Here is an 18,813-nt window from a genome sequence, read left to right on the forward strand (position 1 = left end):
CCAGGTCCAACCCTTACTGCTTAGAGCTCTTGGGCAGTGGTACAGGGATGGATTCAAGATGAGCACACTGCTCCCTGACCTCTCTGAGATCGTTCCCCATATTGCTCTTCACCACACAGTCTGGCTCTGAGGGTACCCCAAGCTGCTCACTACCAAGTGCAATAACCAGCCTCTGGCCATTTCCTAAAATGGGAATAATGGGTTCTCAGACACCTCCACTAAACTGGGGTTGAAAGCATGGCCCCCAATGCATCAAGGTTCAGAGGTGGGGCTTTTAAGTATTGATTGGATCAGGAAGGCTGTGACCTTATCAATGGATTAATCCATTCATTGATGGATGAATGGTGTACTAGAAAGAGTTCAGAGTCTGAAGAGACAAAGGTCTTTCGCCACCAGAGACACTGGAAAAGCACTTGTAGTCCCCATGTATCTTGCAGATGTCATTATCCAGGCGGGTGTGCTCCCCACACTCACCTGCAGGTCCCAGATCTCTGTCTCACCAACTTATGAGCCACGCGTGAATCGTCACCACTTTTAAAGCACAGTGTATAAAAGCCACCTGTCATCCCTAAGAGTATAACACATTCACTCCTGAGAAGATCCATTTTGAAGTACTTTTCCATCTTTGTCTGCCTTTTCAACAGCCCCAGAAGGTAGTTTGGGGGAAGTATCAATCTGTCCATTTTGGGTGTAAAAAATATTGAGTCTCAGTGCATTCAGGGTAATTAATGCTCATTGCTAGAACAACTAAAAACTGTGGCTTAATATCATAAAAACTTATTTCTTATTCATGAAAAACCCAGCATAGATGTTCTGGTTTGTGGATTTCCCCTGATTCTAGTTCAAGGATCCCAACTCCTGCCGTTTTATGGGGACACCAACACTGAGGGTCTTTGGGGTCCTCCCCTGGAATGTGAATGGAAGGAGAGAACCACACAGTAGTCATTGGCTTGAAGATTGACCTTGCATCTCTGCCCACTTCCCATTGGTCAAAGCCCAGTCACATGGTCCTGATATACTGCAAGGAAGGTTGGGAAATGTAGTCCAAGGGTTCCAGGGACTAGTTGCTAAACTGGGGCCTTCAGACCAATTCCTACAATCCCCAGAGTTAGTTACCAAGATCTCAGCCTCCCCTTGTTCCACCAGTCACCCTCCTGTTGGTCTCCACATGTGTCCTCTTGAATCGGCTTCTGGGCCAAGAGCTAAACAGAGATTGTTCAAGCTGAAACCTCCAGACAGGTATTTCAATTTAGTTGCAGCACATTTGATCAGAGACGTGTCGAGACCAGAAAAAGTTTTCATTCACCTAAGAAGAAATTGCAAGGAGAGAGATGAAAACCACATTTGAATTATAGGAAAAAAAATAATTGGCAAAGTTCCTGGAATCCAAGTATGTTTGTGTAATAAGCTGCTATGGCGGAATTCTCTAACTGCAAAACAACCCAGCCAGCTTAATTACAACGTAGTTGATGTTAAAGTTGCAGTTACCCAAGAACCACAACAGTTGCTTAATTAGGAGGCCTCAGGAGGGGGTCTGATAATTGGTTTTTAAAATAATGTCTCCTATGCACAGTACCTTTCCACAAGGAGGCCCCAGGATCTTTCCAAACATTAATTACTGTCCCTTCAGGAGGTCCCAGGCATGTGGCCTTTGGTGACTAACAAAATTTGGAAACTTTGTCAGCAGAATAAGTGTGGCTCAGATGCAGGACGGTGGGGACAGCAGCTCAGAGTCCAGGTTACACAAGGAGAAGAACAGAGCCGAGGGGCTGAGAGCAGAGAAAATGTGGGATTGCGGGGTCAGGGGTCAGGAGACCCAGGGGCCCATCTCAGCTCTGACTGGCTTCAGATTCCAGGACATCTTGTGTTCACTCAAAACTGCTTCAAAATGAATCCACAGGAGGTGGCCAGGGCAAGGACCAGGGGACACTGAGCTAACCAGGAAGTGAGCTGAGGAGCCTGGGTCTGGAGGAAGAACCTAGTAATGTTGATACAGTAGGATCTAAAACTGGGAGAAGGAGGAAGGGACAAAGGGAGTGGGATCCTCGCACCAAATAAAGGAGGAAACCCTTGAACAGGTCCGCGCCATAAGTGAAGAAGAACTCCAGGGACGGCATGTGCCAGGGGCATCCAAAACAGTCTACACACCCCAAGAAGTTTCTGGAAAGCACTCTGAAATGGACCTCTGCCACAGTCTGGCTGGGCACAGAATAACCGAGCCGCCACACAGCCTTGTAGGTTCAAACAGCAACCTTTATTCTCACCAGCACTCTACACACACTTCCCGGGAACACACTGCCTCCACCAGGCTCCACGCGCCAGTTCTCTCAGAACGCCGCAAGAACTCCAAAGTAGCGGGCGCCCAAGGCAGTAGGATCCGCCCTAATCCCAGCAGGATCCGCCCTATTCCCAGCAGGATCCGCCCTAATCCCGGAGCAGGGTCACCTTTCAACCATTCCCTCTGGCAAAAATGCCAGGTGTCATTCTGACTAAACTGTGGCTCTCAACAGACCTCTCCATGAACCCCTCCCTTGCAGATGTCCTTTGCCCCTTAAATCCATAATTCTATAATAATCTCTATAACTCTAATAATCTCTCACTATCCATCTCAGCAATGCACACACTGTCCCAAGATTTTGCAGAAGAAAATTGCAAATCTTGCAAGGAGGTACAGGCTGTGGTCGAGTTCAGGAATGCTGCTGTTTCCTTCACACCCCAAACCCTTGAAAAGGTGGGTAAGTGACCAGCTGAAGAGGAGGGAACCCCTGCCCAGGCCAAGAAGGCAGGTTCAGGCATCGTGGGACACCAAGCCACCAACCCAGCACTAAAGCTCACAGGGTGTCCCACAGAAATTGATGAGCTGACAGAACTTATTTTTCAAAAGCGACCCTCTCTGTTGGGGATATGGATTAGTGGTTGAATGCTTGCCTAGCATGTGCAAGGGCTTGGGTTCCATCCCCACCACCCAAAACAAAAATTTAAAAAATAAAATTAAAAATAGCCTTCTATAGGATCATGTGTCAAGAGTCAGACTTCCCAGTGAAATACTCATACTTGACTACTTCATTGCTAACATCATACATACACACATGCCTCCTCTTCGTTAATGCATAGCTGCAATCATAACCCAAAATTTATGAATAAGGTAATATAGAGCTTTAAATTTTTTTTATTCATTTAGTTACACTTTGAATGTTTCAATGCAATGTTCCAAATTAACCTCTTTTAAAAGCATTTTCTGTGACATTTGGGTCCCTAAATTAAGTGGAGTCAATTTTGGTGGACTTTTTTCTAGTGACCTTGGACGTAAGCCCCCTCCCCAGGTCTGCTGGGAGGGGCCAGGTGGAAGGAGAGCCCCTACCCAAGCAGAGGTCGAGGGAGCCAGGCCTGGTGGGTGGGGCGTGTTTCATCTGGCGGGAGACACACAGAAGCCAGAGCCAGCAGCACCGCAGCTACCAGCTTCCAGCCAGAGCTGAGCTTGGAAAGCACACAGACATGCTTGGAATTCCAGAAATGCGCCCTGTCTAGGGCCTCTGCCTGCTCCCCCAGGCCCTCGGGGAGTGTGAAAGTGGGGCTGGGGCCCAGGACCATCTGGAGACAAGCCCAATCTTCTCCTCCCAGGAACAAAGTGGGCCTCAAGACCCCACCCCCATCCAGCCCTGGACTTCTGCACCCCCCAGAGCTGCGGCATGCCTCAGTGAGCCAGCCACAAGGAAGAAGTCTGGATCCTTCACCCCTGATAACTTGGTCCCCTGGCACAGCAACCCCAAGATCTTCAGGAGGGCTGCAGCTCTGAGGAGCCGAAGTAGACAGGATACAGCCCACAGAGGAGAGCAGACAGAGCACAGCGCACAAGAGATACACAGCACACAGGGGACATTACATCTGGCTGTGGATTTCTTTGGGCAGCTCCTCCACAGAGGCGCTCCATGTTCCCCGGGGGCTGGAGAAGGTGGGAATGGAAACGTCAACTCAGGGGCTTCAACACTAAATGGCTTCATTTCTCCTCCAGTCACTGCCACCTCCAGCCATGTGTGTCCAGTCTCTGAGCACGTCCAAGTATAAAAAATCTAGTCCACGGAGAAGATTCCACACCCTGAGTCTGGTCACGCTTCTCTACTCCACTCACACTCCCCTCACACAGAGTGGTGTAGGAGGGTGATGAGGGTAAGGACAGGGTCTGTGGAAGGGGCCTCCACTAGGTGTGGCCTCCCCACCCCCACCCCCCGCCCGCCGCCACCCCAGGAAAACCTCAGACAAGGCTCCTGCTGGGGTGTGAGTGTTTTTCAGGTGTTCATCCTACAGGACCCACCTTGCCAAATCCACTCCATCTTCTCTTTCAGTCTCCCACCCTGAACCCAGCTATCCCGGATGGGACCCACAGTACAGCATACAGCTAGCAGGGAGCTCAGGCCCCCTGGCCACATCAGATGGGCAAAAGCACCATCTTTCCCCTGGCTCTTCATTCATCCTCTCCTTGCTTAGAGAAGCTCAGGACAGAGCATCAGCCTGTCCAGCCAAACCATGGAAGGCCCACACTCCTAGCTGCAGGACATCCAATTTCTGTTGAGGACCCTCCTTCCCACTACACAGGGTACCCCCTCCCCCGTAGACAGGCTCCAGCAATCTTCATTTCAACTTGTTTTGAAGAACAGCAGCCGCTGTTACGCTCATCACCCTTGTTGAAGTGCATAATAGCATGCACGCACTTAGAGAGAAGTGTGGTCAGCTGATGTAGCAGAATACCATAGACTGGGTAGCTTAAACAACAGACATTTATTATCACAGTTCTGGAAGCTGGAAGTCAAGGTCAAGATGCCAGCAGATCCAGTTTCTGGGTGAAGGCTCTCTTCCTGGTTTGCAGATGACCACCTTCTCGTTGTATCTTCACGTGGAAATAGAAATCTCTGTCTCATTTCTCTTCTTCTAAAGGCACTACTTCTTCTAAAGGCCTCATCCTTGTGACCTCATTTAACCTAATCACCTCCCCAAATCCCCACCAACCATCACAGCAGGGGTTAGGATTTCAGCATATGAATTTGGGGAGACACGAACGAACATTTGGTCCACAATAGAGAGAGAGAGATACCCATAATATGGTGAAAATTTTGATGAGCACCATATTAATAAAATGTGTAATGTCTGTACCGCCTCCTACAAACCCAGTTGGTGGTCCTCCAGCCATTGGCATAGGGGGCTGAGAAGGAGCCAGGGAAGAGTTCATAGTGGCTGAGCACCTCCCACCGGGCCAAGCTCTGCCTGGGTGCCTAGTCTCCCTGCAGTACACATGAATAAACTCCTATCCTACCACTTCACAGATGAAGCAACTGGCCCTAACAGAGGTCAAGCAACTTGCTCAAGGTCACTCTACCAGGACAAGGTGAAGCAGCGTCTGGCCCACAGATGATTCTACACCAATGATGCTTGCGTGGCCTGGAGACTACTGGTCATTTCAGGACCTTTCCAGGGGATGACTTTCATACAAATATGGAAACACCGTAGCCTTGGTCACCCTTATTTTCTCACAAATGCATCATGCATCTGGGTTTGTTTGGCTGGTTGGTTTTCAAGAAAATAACAACATGTAGCTCCCTGATGGCTAATGAAATGTGTGCTTTGTACTCCTGTGTTCTTACAAATATCTTCATTTTAAATTCTGCTATAGGGAACAAAGTTAACCTAACTACAGTGGGCTGGTAAATGTTAAACAACCAGCTTTCCAAGTAAAAATGTCCAAATGTGTAGCATTTGCCAACTTTCATGGTGCAAATATTTTCACCATGGTGGATTTTTAAGCCACCAACATAATGTCACCGAAAGCAAAGTTGGGAAAAATGTAGGAGCGCTATCAGCCCTTGCCAGCTGGTAAGAGATGGTTCCAGGACACCACTGGACAGAATGCATTTAAACAGAATCTCTTTGGGTCCCTCAATATTTTTAAGACTATAAAGGGGTTTTAAGATTAAAAAAAAAAAAGTACGACAATATCAATTAATATAAAAAATAAAATAAAACTAAAAAATGTTTGAGAACCACTATATCAGCCAAGATCAAATAATGTGCAAAGGATCGCACTGGGTATTACCACAAGGCCTCACCTTTTGGAGGCTCCAGCCTAAAGCAGAGTCCCTGATGGAAGACCAAATGGAGGGTCAGAAGGGACCTGTGGCCTGAGGGGTGAAAGGTGAAGGTTTCTGTCTCTGCAGGAATCTGGAGATGAAGACTCTGAGCTCAGAGTGGCAGCAGTAGGGAGAACCTGGGTCCTGCTGTCAGTAGGTCCTACCTTCTGATGAACTTAGCAGTGATCAATTCATAGGCACAGGTGGATGCTTAGGACCTCACTGCCAATGCACAGGGGGGCTGAGCAGGGACAAAATGGACCAGTGTAAGTCTGATAGTTTGAAGACCGCTGAACAGGGGAAATGCCCCTGCAGAAGAGAGCCAGACTGAGTCAACCAGGTTGAACTTGCCTGGATCCATTGACCCTGGAACTGGAGAGAAGATGCTGGAGCCCAGCTGGTTAGTGACCATCCTGGCCTTACCCTTGCTCATCAGGGTTTTTCTGAGGATCAATATGGGCTAGCTGTGGTTTAGGAGCTGGGAGTCCCAAAATGAATAAGACTGCCCTACACTTAACCTGGTGGACAGACAGACAGGGACACCCAGAGGGCACGGAGGGACTGCCATGATTTGAACAAGTGCAGGATCCAAAACAGGCATCAGCAGACTTGTTGGCTAGGCAGGAGTCTGCGGGGTCTTCCACAGGATATAGCCTGTGCCAGCTGTGAAAGGGTGGCAAACATGCCCTCATGCCAGGGTGGGGCAGGGTGGGGGCAACATGCAATGGCAAGGGTGCAGGAGAGCCTTGGGGCCAGGAGGCAGGACCATAGAGCCAGAAAGACATCAAGGAGGATACCAGGGCCAAGAGTACCCTGAGGGTGCCCTGTGCAGAGGCCTGGCTGTGAAGATAAAGTCCTCCTTATCACCCAGCTAGAAACTTCCAGCTACCAGGGCTTCCTGTCCCAGAGGCCCCAGAAAACCTGGTCCTCTAGCTCAGGATTTTGTGACTGCCATTATTCCAGTCTATCCAGAAAACCCTCCAGCCCCCACTCTGCTAACACTGGGGTGGGCAGGGGCCAGGCCTGCTTCACATCCTTCCCACATCCCTGGGACGTCCTGTAAGCTCTCTCCTTACAGGGTGCCAGATCTGGAGGATGTAGGCTGACAGCTACTGATAACCATTTTCCCCCAACACAGGCAGGAGGCCTCAGAAAAAAAGATGTGAGCAGGCCAGGGACACAATGGATAATGCGTCTGACTATGGTTCAGAAGATTCTAGAAGGATTCTAGAAGGAAGATGTTTGACTAGCATGAAGGGTTGAACCTCAAAGAGTGAACCTGTTTCTATCTCTGGGGCCCACCCAACATCCTGGGTGTCCCAGGAGAATGCCAATAAATGGCCTTTTTGCACAGAAGAGGAAGGTGATTTGGTTTCAGTGGCAAGCAATTAAGTCATATTGTCAGTTACAGAAGTACAGTCAGCCATGGGAAGCAAGGAAATGGCTCACTGGACAGGAACACTGGCAGCTTTCAGAACTGAAAATGAATAGGCAATCAGTAAATGTGTGACATTTATTATGGATTAGATGTGAGGTGTCCCCCAAAGCTCATGTTCGAGACAATGCGAAAAAGCTTAGAGGTTTATAGAGACTGAGAATGCATCAAGTGCTTTGCTTACAAATCATCCCATTTAATTTCCCCTACCCCACAAGACAGGAAAGACCACTCCTCATCACCAATAACATCATATATGCTTCAGTTGAATAAACAAAGGCTTAGAAAGGATAAGAAATGTACCCAGGGTGACCCAGCTGGTTCATACTGGGGCCACAGGGCTGCCTGACTCCACAGCTCTCAGCCACCAAAACTCAAGGTTGTGTATGAGGACCCAGGGATCTTAGAAAGGACAGGAATACACCTCTGCAAAAGCTGGAAAAAACAGAACAAGTTTTCCAAATCCTCAAATGACACTCATGTTGTAGTCATATAAGACACTGCCACCAATGCTGTCTCACTCAAATTGAGTTTTGGGGATACTTGTCATTGTCCCAGGGCTGTGGATGACTGCAACACTGAGAAAAATAACTAGACTCCTCCCTAAGGTGGAGGCCCCTGGGGTAAGGGACAATAGTTCTAAGCCCTCTAGGCTTGAGAGTCAGGAAAGGGAATGAGGCATGGCTTCCAGCTGCACTCAGAGGCAATCAGCCCCAGGTTCTCTGTACCAATACCAGACAGTGGAGGACCTCATGGACTTAGGGGACCAACATCTCAGTTTCCCTGGCTCCAGGAGATAATAAGTGATTGAGCTGACCCAAACTATACAGTCTGATCCACTGGGCCTTAGTACTTGGTTCGGGTATAAACATGTGACCTGAATTGGTCCCATTAGAGTGACTCTCAGGACACTACCAGGAATTCTAGGATCCAGGTGCTTTCTCTAACTCCAGATCATGTCACTGTGCAGGGATGAGATCTAAAACGGTGGCAGCCATGTTTGCTACCATGATGGAAGTTGGCTGGTGATGAGCTGGCAATAGAGCTGAGCACAGGAAATCACAGAGAATTGAAGTCAGAGTTTTTTAATGTCACTGACAGAAGAAAATGTAGCAAGGACTGTTAATTTCCTGCAGAAATATCCATTCTTTCCTCTATTGTCCTTAGTAACCAAACCTTGATTTTGTACAATAATAAGAATGTGGGAATGTGCCCATAAAAAAACTACATTTCCCAGAGTCCCTTGCTGATGGGAGTGACCATGTGACTATGTTTTGGCCAATGGTATTTAAGTAGACAGTATTGCTCAGAACTTCCAGTAAAGCTCCTTTCAAAGGTAGTTGACCAGGCTGGAAGACACTTTCAATCAAGGGTATGCTGAAGGTTCTAATAAGAGCAACTATTCAGTAAAAGTATCCAGATTAGGCAGGAAGAGGTAGAAGCACCTCTACTTCAGATGACATAATCTTATATATATCAAACCCTAGTAAGTCCACCTTTTTCTGAACTAATAAACACCTCTTTTTGAGCTAATAAACAAGTTCAGCACCATTACAAGGACATAAGATCAACATACAAAACTCAGTTTCATTTCTAGACTCTAGCAATAAACAATCCTAAAATGAAGTTTTAACATATTCTATTAATCTTAATAGCAAACTGAGCACAATGGTATACACCTGTCACCCCAGTAACTCTGATTCGGGGAGCTGAGGCAGGAGGATCAAATGTTTGAGGCCAGCCTGGGAAATTTAGCAAGACCCTGTCTCAAAATTTTAAAAAAGAATAAAACATTATGCCAGTATGTAGAAAGAGTCCCAATTTGACACCAACTCTTTCAGAATATAGGAAAGGAAACTCTTGTCAACTCATAAAGTCAGCATTACCATAATTTCAAAACCAAAAACATAAGAAGCAAAGAAAACTTGGACAAACATCCCATCATATGCACAGAAAACTCTTTTTTTAAAAAAAGAATTCTTATGAATAAATTTAACAAAGGTGTAACAAATGTTTAACATAAAACATAATTGAAAGAAATGAAAGAAGACTTAAATAAATGGAGAGACATCTGGTGTTCACAAATTGGAAGGCTCGATATTGTTAAAATGTCAATACTTCTTGGTTTATAAATTCACTCAAAATTCCAACAGCCAGGGGCTGAACCGTGGTACAGTTCATGCTTAGCCTTCATGAGTCCTTATATTTAATCCCAGAAACCCCCCTCCCCAAATTTTTTTTCAAAAGCCTTTTTCACAGAAATAAACAAGCTGATCCTAAAATTCACATGGAAATGCAAGGGACTCAGAACAGCCAAAAATATCTTGAAAAAGAAGGAAAAGTTGGAGGACTCACACTTTCCAGTTTGTGCACAGTGATGTGCATGAATAGTCTTAGCTACTCTGGAGGCTGAGGCAGGAGGATCATGAGATCAAGGGCTGCTTTGGCAACATAGAAAGACCCTGTTTTAAAAACAATTACTACAAGGCTACAGCAATCAACACTGTGATACTGGTACAAGGAGAAACAAACAGATCAATGTAATGGAACTGAGAGTTCAGAAATAAATTCATACATCTATGGTTAATTGAGTTTCAACAAGGGTGTCAAGATCATCCAAAAAAAAAAAATGGTGCTAGGACAACTAGATATTAACATGCAAAAGAATTAATTTAGACTCCTGGCTTACCCCATGTACAAAAATTAATTTAAAATGGATCAAAGCTTAAGTAATAAGAGCTGAATCTATACAACTCATAGGTATAAATTTTTATGACTTGGATTAGATAATGGATTCTTAGATATAAAAAAAATGAGTAACCAAAGAAAAATGGATAAATTGAGAATCATCAAAATTAAAAACTTTGTTCATCAAAGGACACTATCAAAAATGTTAGAAGACACCCCACAGGATAGGAAAAAAAAATTACAATCACATAACTGATAGGAGTCCAAATACAAAACACAAAAATAGCCTAATTTAAAAACAGGCAAAGGATATGAATAAACATTTCTCCAAAGAAGATATACAAGTGGTCAATAAATACTGTGGAAGATGCCCAGCACACCAATCATTAGGGAAATGCAAATCAACACCACAATGAAATATCTCTTCACACTCACTAAGACAGCTGTCATCAAACAGATAGGAAATTACAAGTGTTGGTAAAGATGTGGATAAACCCAAACCTATGTGCATTATGGTGCAGCCACTTTGGGAAACAGTCTGGCAATTCCTCCAAAACTTTAACATAAAGTTACCATTTGATCAAGGAATTCCACTCTTGGTATATACTGCTCCAAAATGAAAATGTGTCTACTCAAAATTTTGTCCACAAATGCTCATAGCAGCATTATTTTTATAGCCTAAAAATGGAAACAACCCAAATGCTCATCGACTGACAAATGCTTAAACAGAATGTAATATATATCATTCAATGGACTATTTATTATTCAGCAATAAAAAGGAATGACGTACCGATATATGCTACCATATGATGAACCCTGAAAATGTTAAGTGGATGAAGCCTGACTCAGGCTTCTAGTTTATATGAAGCATGCGGAATAGGAAATTCCAAAGATACAGAGAATGGGTTCATGGTTGCTAGGGTCCAGGAGTTGGGGAGAATGCAGCTGATGGCAGTTTCTCTTTGGGGGATGAAAGATTCTAGAATTAATGATGATAGTCACACAACTCTATGAGATTACTAAAAGTCACTGAACTGTGTATTTTAAAGTGGTTAATTTTATCATCTGTGAATATCATAATTTTTTGAATGATCCTTATTATTTAAGCCAATTTCAGATAGACCTACTGTCCTACCTAAGGGCTAGAAAACTACCTGCCCTGTTTGCCTGACTCCCAGGCGGGCAGTCTGATTTTTCTTGGAGCATGGGTGGTGTATTAGTCAGCTTTTTTGCTACTGTGACTAAAGAGCTCAATCAGAAAAACTGTAGAGGAAGAAAGTTGATTTGAGGACTCTCGGTTTCAGAGGACTTAGTCCATAGAAGGCTGGCTCCATTCCTCAGGGCTCAGGAGAGGCTGAACATCATGGCGGGAGAGTGTGGCAGAGGGAAGCAGCTCACCTCATGACCAAGAAACAGAGAGAGACTCCACTCTCCAGATACAAAATATATACCCCATAGCCACACCCCCAGTGAACCACTTCCTCCAGCCACACCCCACCTGCCTCCAGTTACTGCTCAATTAATCCTATCAGGGATGGATTCACCAACTAGGTTAAGACTCTCACAACCCAATCATTTCTCCTCTGAACCTTCTTGAGTTGTGTCACACACGAGCTTTTTGGGGACACCTCACATCCAAACCATAACAAGTAGGGATTAGGCCTGGCTGTGACTGACTGGATCCCCAGGACCAGAGAGCTCTGGGAAAGCTGTGTACAGAACCAAAGGAGTCCCTCCAGCTATTAAGAGGGGACGCAGTCCCAAGTTCTTGCCCAAACTCCCCGTTGATTTTTGGGAGTGAGAATGTTCCCTCTCTTGATCTGAAGCAGGAATGACTGAGGGATCCCATCAGATTGGCTTAGGAGCCACTGTCCCAACTTCCCTGGGTCATTGGGCAGCCCATGGCCAAGCCTCCTGGCAGGTGCCCATGTGGTACAAGGAGTGGCTTCTCCTGGGCCACAGCAACTCGGGATGTTTCCAAGGGCAGAGGGGCATGCAGAGGGACATGGAGCACCCCATGCAGCTTGTTTCACAGCCTCATCCTGAAGGGGGTCCATTATACTGCTTGAAATTAAATACATGCTGGAGTGTGCCTGTTGTGATGTGTTATGGTTTGGATGAGAGGTGTCCCCCAAAAGCTCACATGTGAGACAATACAAGAAGGTTCAGAGGAGAAATGATCGGGTTACAAGAGCTTTAACCCAGTCAGAGAATTAATCACTGGGATTCATTGAGTGGTAACTGAAGGCAGATGGAATATGGCTGGAGGAGGTGGGGCATTGCAGGTGTGGCTCTGGGGCATATATTTTGTAGCCAGTGAATGGAGACCTCTCTCTGCTTCTGATCATCATGTGAGCTGCTGCCCTTGCCACACTTGTCCACCATGATGTCCTGCCTCACCTTGAGCCCAAGGAATGGAGCCAGCCTTCTATAGACTGAGACCTCTGAAACCATGAGCCCCCAAATAAACCTTTCCTCCTCTACAGTTGTTCTGGTCGGGCCCTTTAGTCATAGCAACTAAAAAGCTGACTAAGAGAAGATAATTCTGTGACCTTGAGGAAATGGATAACTCCAGCATGTCCAGACTAAATCTCCCCAACAACGGCCCATGGTGGCTTAACTCTCAGAATTCCGTATCCACTGTGTGTGTGTGGGGGGGGGGGACACACATCTCTGGGAGCATTTTCCCCTCAGCAGACCCATCCTAGGCAGCACCTGTCCAGGGAAGAGTCCGTCATGTGCTCAGGTGAGACTCAGGCTGGGACTTCTGGCCTTACTCCCAGGGTGTCAACTCGGCCATCCCTCCATGCCACAGCTCAAGTTGGCAATCAGCCTCCAGGAAGCCAAGCCATGGAATCACCCTTCAGGGTCCCAGAACAGACTCAAACTCTCTTCTCTGGGTTTAATCACAAGTATTTTTTCATGGAGGATTATCCAGAGGACACACCTTGCACAGAGTCCTGGAGGTCACAGCCACCTGACTGTGTGGTTTGCTCCTCATGGAATGGCATCCACCGACCTGCTCACCAGAACAGGCTGCAGAGCCCACAGTGAGGGTTGTCACAACAGGCTTGGGAAAACACAGGGTATGAGCTCTTTTCTCCCCTTGGGTCGTAGATTGTTATTAAAAATCTTTCTTTTTAAGTATACATCCACCCAGAAAAAGGCACAAAATAAAAATGTGCAGATAACACACTGAGCACCAGTGTAACTACCAGCCAAGGAAAGAAATATGACTTCACCAACTCCCAGAAGCCTCCAGAGGCCCCTCCACTTCACCCAGAGTAACTTCACTTCAATGACAATATACAGTAGGGACTCTCGGTGCTAGATTTTGTCTTGGTCTGTTTTCTGTTGCTATCTCAGAAATCTGAGACTGGATAATCTATAAAGAAAAGGTCCATTTTGGCTCACAGTTCTAATGCTGGGAGGTCCAAGGTCATAGCTCTGGCATCCGAGTGACTTCTGGTGAGAACATTAGGCTGCTTCATTCACTTCCCGGAATACAGTTTCATGTGTTTACCGGCCATTAAAATTAACTCTTTAGCAAAATCCCTATTCAAGTTTCTTTCACAAGTTTCAGGCTGGGATTTTTTTTATGCTTTTCTTATTGGTTTGCAAGAGCTCTTTATATATTCTGGGTAGGAGAATCTTGTCAGTTGTATGTGCTAAAAATACATTCTCCCGTTCTCATTTTGCTTTTTATATACTCTTAACGGTCTCTTAGGCAAACAGGTATTCTTTTTTATTATTATTTCTTTGTTTTATTAAATTATTTATTTATTCTAATTTGTTATACATGATGGCAGAATGGAATTCATTTCATATTACACATAAAGAGCACAATTTTTCAAGTCACTGATTGTACACAAAGTATTTTCACACCGTTCATGTCTTCATACATGTACTAAGAGTAATGATGTCTAGCTCATTCCACCATCATTCCTACCCCCTTTCCCCTCCCTCCCCTTTTCCCTATCTAAAGTTCCTCCATTCCTCCCATGCTCCCCCCATCCCCCCATCGCCATTATGACTCAGCATCCTCATATCAAAGAGAACATTCGGCCTTTGGTTTGGGGGGATTGGCTTACTGCACTTAGCATTACATTCGGATAGACAGGGAGTCTTAATTGCAATGTAACCCAATTGATGAGTCTTACTCTTTATAGTTTCTGCTTTTACACCCGATTTTAAAATCCTCTCCCTACCCCATAGACAGACGTAAAGTCACCTTCTGATTGTGATAGCCTTTGGATGTGTCCCCTCGACTGGGCTGAACTACAGTCCCCACAATGCCCTTCCTAGCCCACTTTCAGCAAGGTCAAGAGCTGAAAGACTGAAGGAAGTCAGCGGCCTTCTGAGCCCGCCCCCTCCTCTAGTTATCCACTCAAACCCTTGCTTACATGTTGCTGCAAAGGGATTTTGCAGATGTGATTATAGTCCCAAGTCAGTTGACTTTACCATAATCAAAAGGGAGATTATCCTGGAAGGGCCTGACTTAATTAATTGAAAGTCCTTTTTAAAAGGGCTTAGGCCTTCCCTGAGCCACACTGCAAATAGCCACTGAGTCTCCCCTCCCCACAGCCTACCCTATAGACTTTAGGCCTGCTCCCAGCCTGTAGTCCAATTCCATGTGATAGATCCATCACACACACACACACACACACACACACACACACACACACACGGGTGTACGTACGTGCTCATCACACATACACACACACACACACAATCCCTGGCTGGCTGGCTGCTTCTCTGGTTGAATGTTCACCAAACATCTATATTATTCTCTAACGCCACATTGGTTTTCCTTTCTCATTTAACTATAAATCTACCTGGTTGTGTTTTTTTTTTGTGTGTGTGTGTGTGTGTGAATGGCCTGGTATAGAGCCAAGATTTTGAGTGGGTTTCTATCCCCCCTTTAGATATTCAATAATCCCAACATCATTTATTAAAAAGCCCTTCTTTCTCTACTGCTGAGCCCGCTTTTTGTAAATCAAAGGTACACAGATTCACAGGCCTAAATGTTCTAAGCCCATCTGTTTTGACCACCAAGAAATTCATTTTTAGATTTGCTGCCCAGGTGAAATCAGCGTGGCAGGCTTTACGACGGGATTCCCGAACACCAGTTTGCCACTGGCTTTACCCTAGAATTCAGCATTTCCCCTTCACACTGGCATGCAAGCCCGGTGACTTTGTTAGAGGTAGTGGGCACGATGGGTACTGCCCAAAGGGGCTTTGAGCAACTGGATGCAGGATTGGTCAAATGAATCATGATGCTCCACACCACAAACTACGGTGGAACTTCCAAAATTAGTAAGAAATCTCTAGAGTGGTCTCCACCCTAGCACTATAAAGGAAATAAAAAGCTCATGAAGAAGAATAGTATGTGCCTGCTTCTCTGCAAAACACAGAGGGAAAGGGGAATGTATGCGCATGTTTTTTGTATAGAATGTGTAGAAAATCTCTCTGGAAAGACACAAGAGAATAAGTAGTACTGGTCACCATAGGGAGGAGGGCTGGGGGTGTGCCCAGGACAGGAGGGACACTTAACCAGAGGCCTTGTGCAGCTATGGGCATTTAAGCCTGCCTGCTCACAAAATCAAAACAATTATTTTAAGACAGGAAATAAAAAGCAGCAATAAGGCACAGGCAAGCCTGAAAGAACACGTCTCCCCATCTGAACCAGGACCTGCAGAACCGGGATGGGAGGAGCGGGCTGTGTTCATCATGGGCAGGAAGCCATCCCGGTCACTGCTGCCAGCCCTGCCAGCCCTGAAGCCAGATCTGCCGGTCCCCTCCCTCAGAAGCTCTGCTCTGGCAGGCACCCTCACAGGAGGCCTGCGGGGCCAGGCCAGCCACACTCTGCAGCTTCCCTGGAATTTCTCCTCCCCCTCGGCGGCTGGCAGAGGCGTTGGATTTTCTTGGCAAAGCACCCCCTGTGAAAAACGCAGTGGCTGTGGAGTCGCGTCTGCAGACAATGGCTGGGACACTGTTCTAATTAGGAAGGAACCCTCTTTACCTCCGTCCTGCAGACCCTCGCTCCTGCTCTAGCCAAACAGGGGACCAAGGGGGCAGAGAAAGAAGCCCACCCCAGGGCAGGGCACGCAGGGCGGCCTGGCAAATACCTGTGGCTGGGGGTGGGAAAGGACCCAGAAAACAGAGCCTGGTGGATGCACGGAGCCCTGGGAACAGGCACGTACAAGGGAGCAAGGGCGGGTGGATGTGTGTGCATGCATGAGTGTGCACATTTAGGTACATGTGCATGCATACGTGGAACAGGACAAGTCCGGCCCTGCGTGGGTCCATCCCTGACAGGAGGATGCAGGGCCAGGAAGTATCAGAGCAAGCACCTGAACCATCCCTGAGTTCCTACCCCTCCTTCCCGACTTGCCAGCAGGATCTCTAGAAAATTCTGTTGTTTCTTCCATCATACCAGTTATGCCCAGTGCTCAGCGTAGGCCCTGGCTTCAAGCAGGCCGAAGTCCCAAGGTGGCTATCAACAGCAAGATGAAGCCCTCTGGATTTGCCCTGACCTTCCACGGAGAGCGGCCTATTGGTGCTGAACCCAGGAAGGCCCACCCAGCCACAGCAATCCAGAAGCACGGGCCCCCACCGCTCGCCTGGCCAAGGCTGTCTCTTACCCGAAAGACAAGCAACCATAGTCCACCCCTTGCCACCCTCCCCACCCCACAGAGTATCTACGCAGTACCCAGAGGGACCTTTCTAGAAGGAAACACTAAAAATAAACAGGCCTACTCTGCCTCCTTCCTGTCTGACTCCAGCTCACTTGGCGGGGGGTGGTGCTGCCCTCGGGAGGGACAGGCAGGTAGGGTGCAAGAGTGAGACCTTGCAGTCAACCTGTGAGACTGCCCCAGGGAGAAGGCACCGTGGGTCGCGTCCAGACCTGCCCTCAGTGGGCCTCAGTGCACACAGACTCCACCCAGCACCACAGGTTCCCGGAGAGAGCATGAGGGAGGATTTTTAGTCAACTTAATAATTATATCTCCCTCATTTGAAGAACAGAAGAACAGGGGCCAAGCTGGGCAGCACCCTCATCTTCCTGACACCCTTAGGGACCCTTTCTCAAGGAGTGACCCTTCCCTTATAAAGGGTACAGGTAGTTCTCACTTGGCCTAGGGGCAGAAAGTGCAATGCCCCTCCCCACCCCTGGGCTGGTGCACTGCAATCCCCTTGGTGGCTCTGTGCTCTCCGACCTTAGCCTGGCCACTCACTACTTTATCTCTCTCTGCCACAGGGGCCTCTTTCCCGTCGCTCACCTATGGCAGGCCATCCTGCCTCCCTGCACCCTGGGGCCTCTCATGCTGTACTCGGGCCTGTAGAGGGCTTCCTCTTCCTGACCCACCCCCACTGGCTGGCTGCTCCACCTCCTCCTCAAGAGCCCCCTGCCCTGGCCTGGAGAAGGTCAGATGCCCAAGCCACATCCCACACTCTCTGGCCCTGCCACACAGCATCCACTCCAATTGCCAAGAGTCACCCGCCAGGAACGGTGGTACACGCCTGTAATCCCAGTGATTCAGGAGGCTGAGGCGGGAGGATCCCAAGTTCAAGGCCAGCCCGGACAACTTAGTGAGACCCTGTCTCAAAATAAGAAATAAAAAGGACTGAGACATGGCTCAGTGTTACAGTGGCAAAATGCCCCTGAGCTCAATCCCCAGAACAAAACAAAACAAAATTAAAAGTCACTCGATTCTGCTATGAGCTGCTTAATGCTTACCCATCCCCATCCTGCCAGATCGTGAGCCTCATGAGAAGAGGAATCCTGGCTGTTTCACTCAACACTAAATCTTCAGGACCCAGAGCTCAGAAGATGCTGAGAATACTTTGTTGAATGAACGAACCAATGAAAAAGACCAGCTAAAACAGAACCCCAAGTTCCCATCCCCGTTCTCTCACTAACCTGCACCTGGTCCCACAAGGTGGCCCGACCCTGCCTGTTGGAGGAGCTGGGACAGGTCGGGCAGGAGGAACCCTGGATCCTGAGGAGGGAATGGGAGATCTGGAATTTCCTCCAGAAAGTCTAGTTAATTTTCAGAACTTAGTGGTAAGTTCAGACCAACCCTAACATCCCCTCTGGGGCTCTGCACCTGAGTAACAGGTCCACCCAGCAGGTCCCAGACACAAAACCCAGGGTGTTTGTGGTACCCAAGGCTGGGCTGCTGCAGCTCTGAGCACGGTATGTCTCTGAGTCCTGGTTTCCTCACCTGCACAAGGTATCTAGCCCTCTCCACCTCTCCAGGCAAGGAAAGACTCTTGTACAGGGCTTGGCATTCTGAAAGCACTTGTACTAATGTCGTACCATGCCCTGGGGTCCCAGCCTACCTGCTTACTCTAGCTGGAGGTGCTTCCCTAGAGCCCCCAAACCCCACTCCTGAAGTCCAAGACCAGCTCTCAAAGCGGGGTGGGAAACTTACGGTGCCCACTCTCTGCCAAGCGATCCACACATCACTGCCACCACCCAATAGGCCAATCAGGGTCCCATCCACTTCCGTAGTCTACACTCCAATTCACTAAGGAATCTGGGCCATGTGAACATCTTCTGAAGGTCAT

Source organism: Callospermophilus lateralis, chromosome 9, assembly GCF_048772815.1.
Source record: "Callospermophilus lateralis isolate mCalLat2 chromosome 9, mCalLat2.hap1, whole genome shotgun sequence".
Taxonomy (NCBI): domain Eukaryota; kingdom Metazoa; phylum Chordata; class Mammalia; order Rodentia; family Sciuridae; genus Callospermophilus; species Callospermophilus lateralis.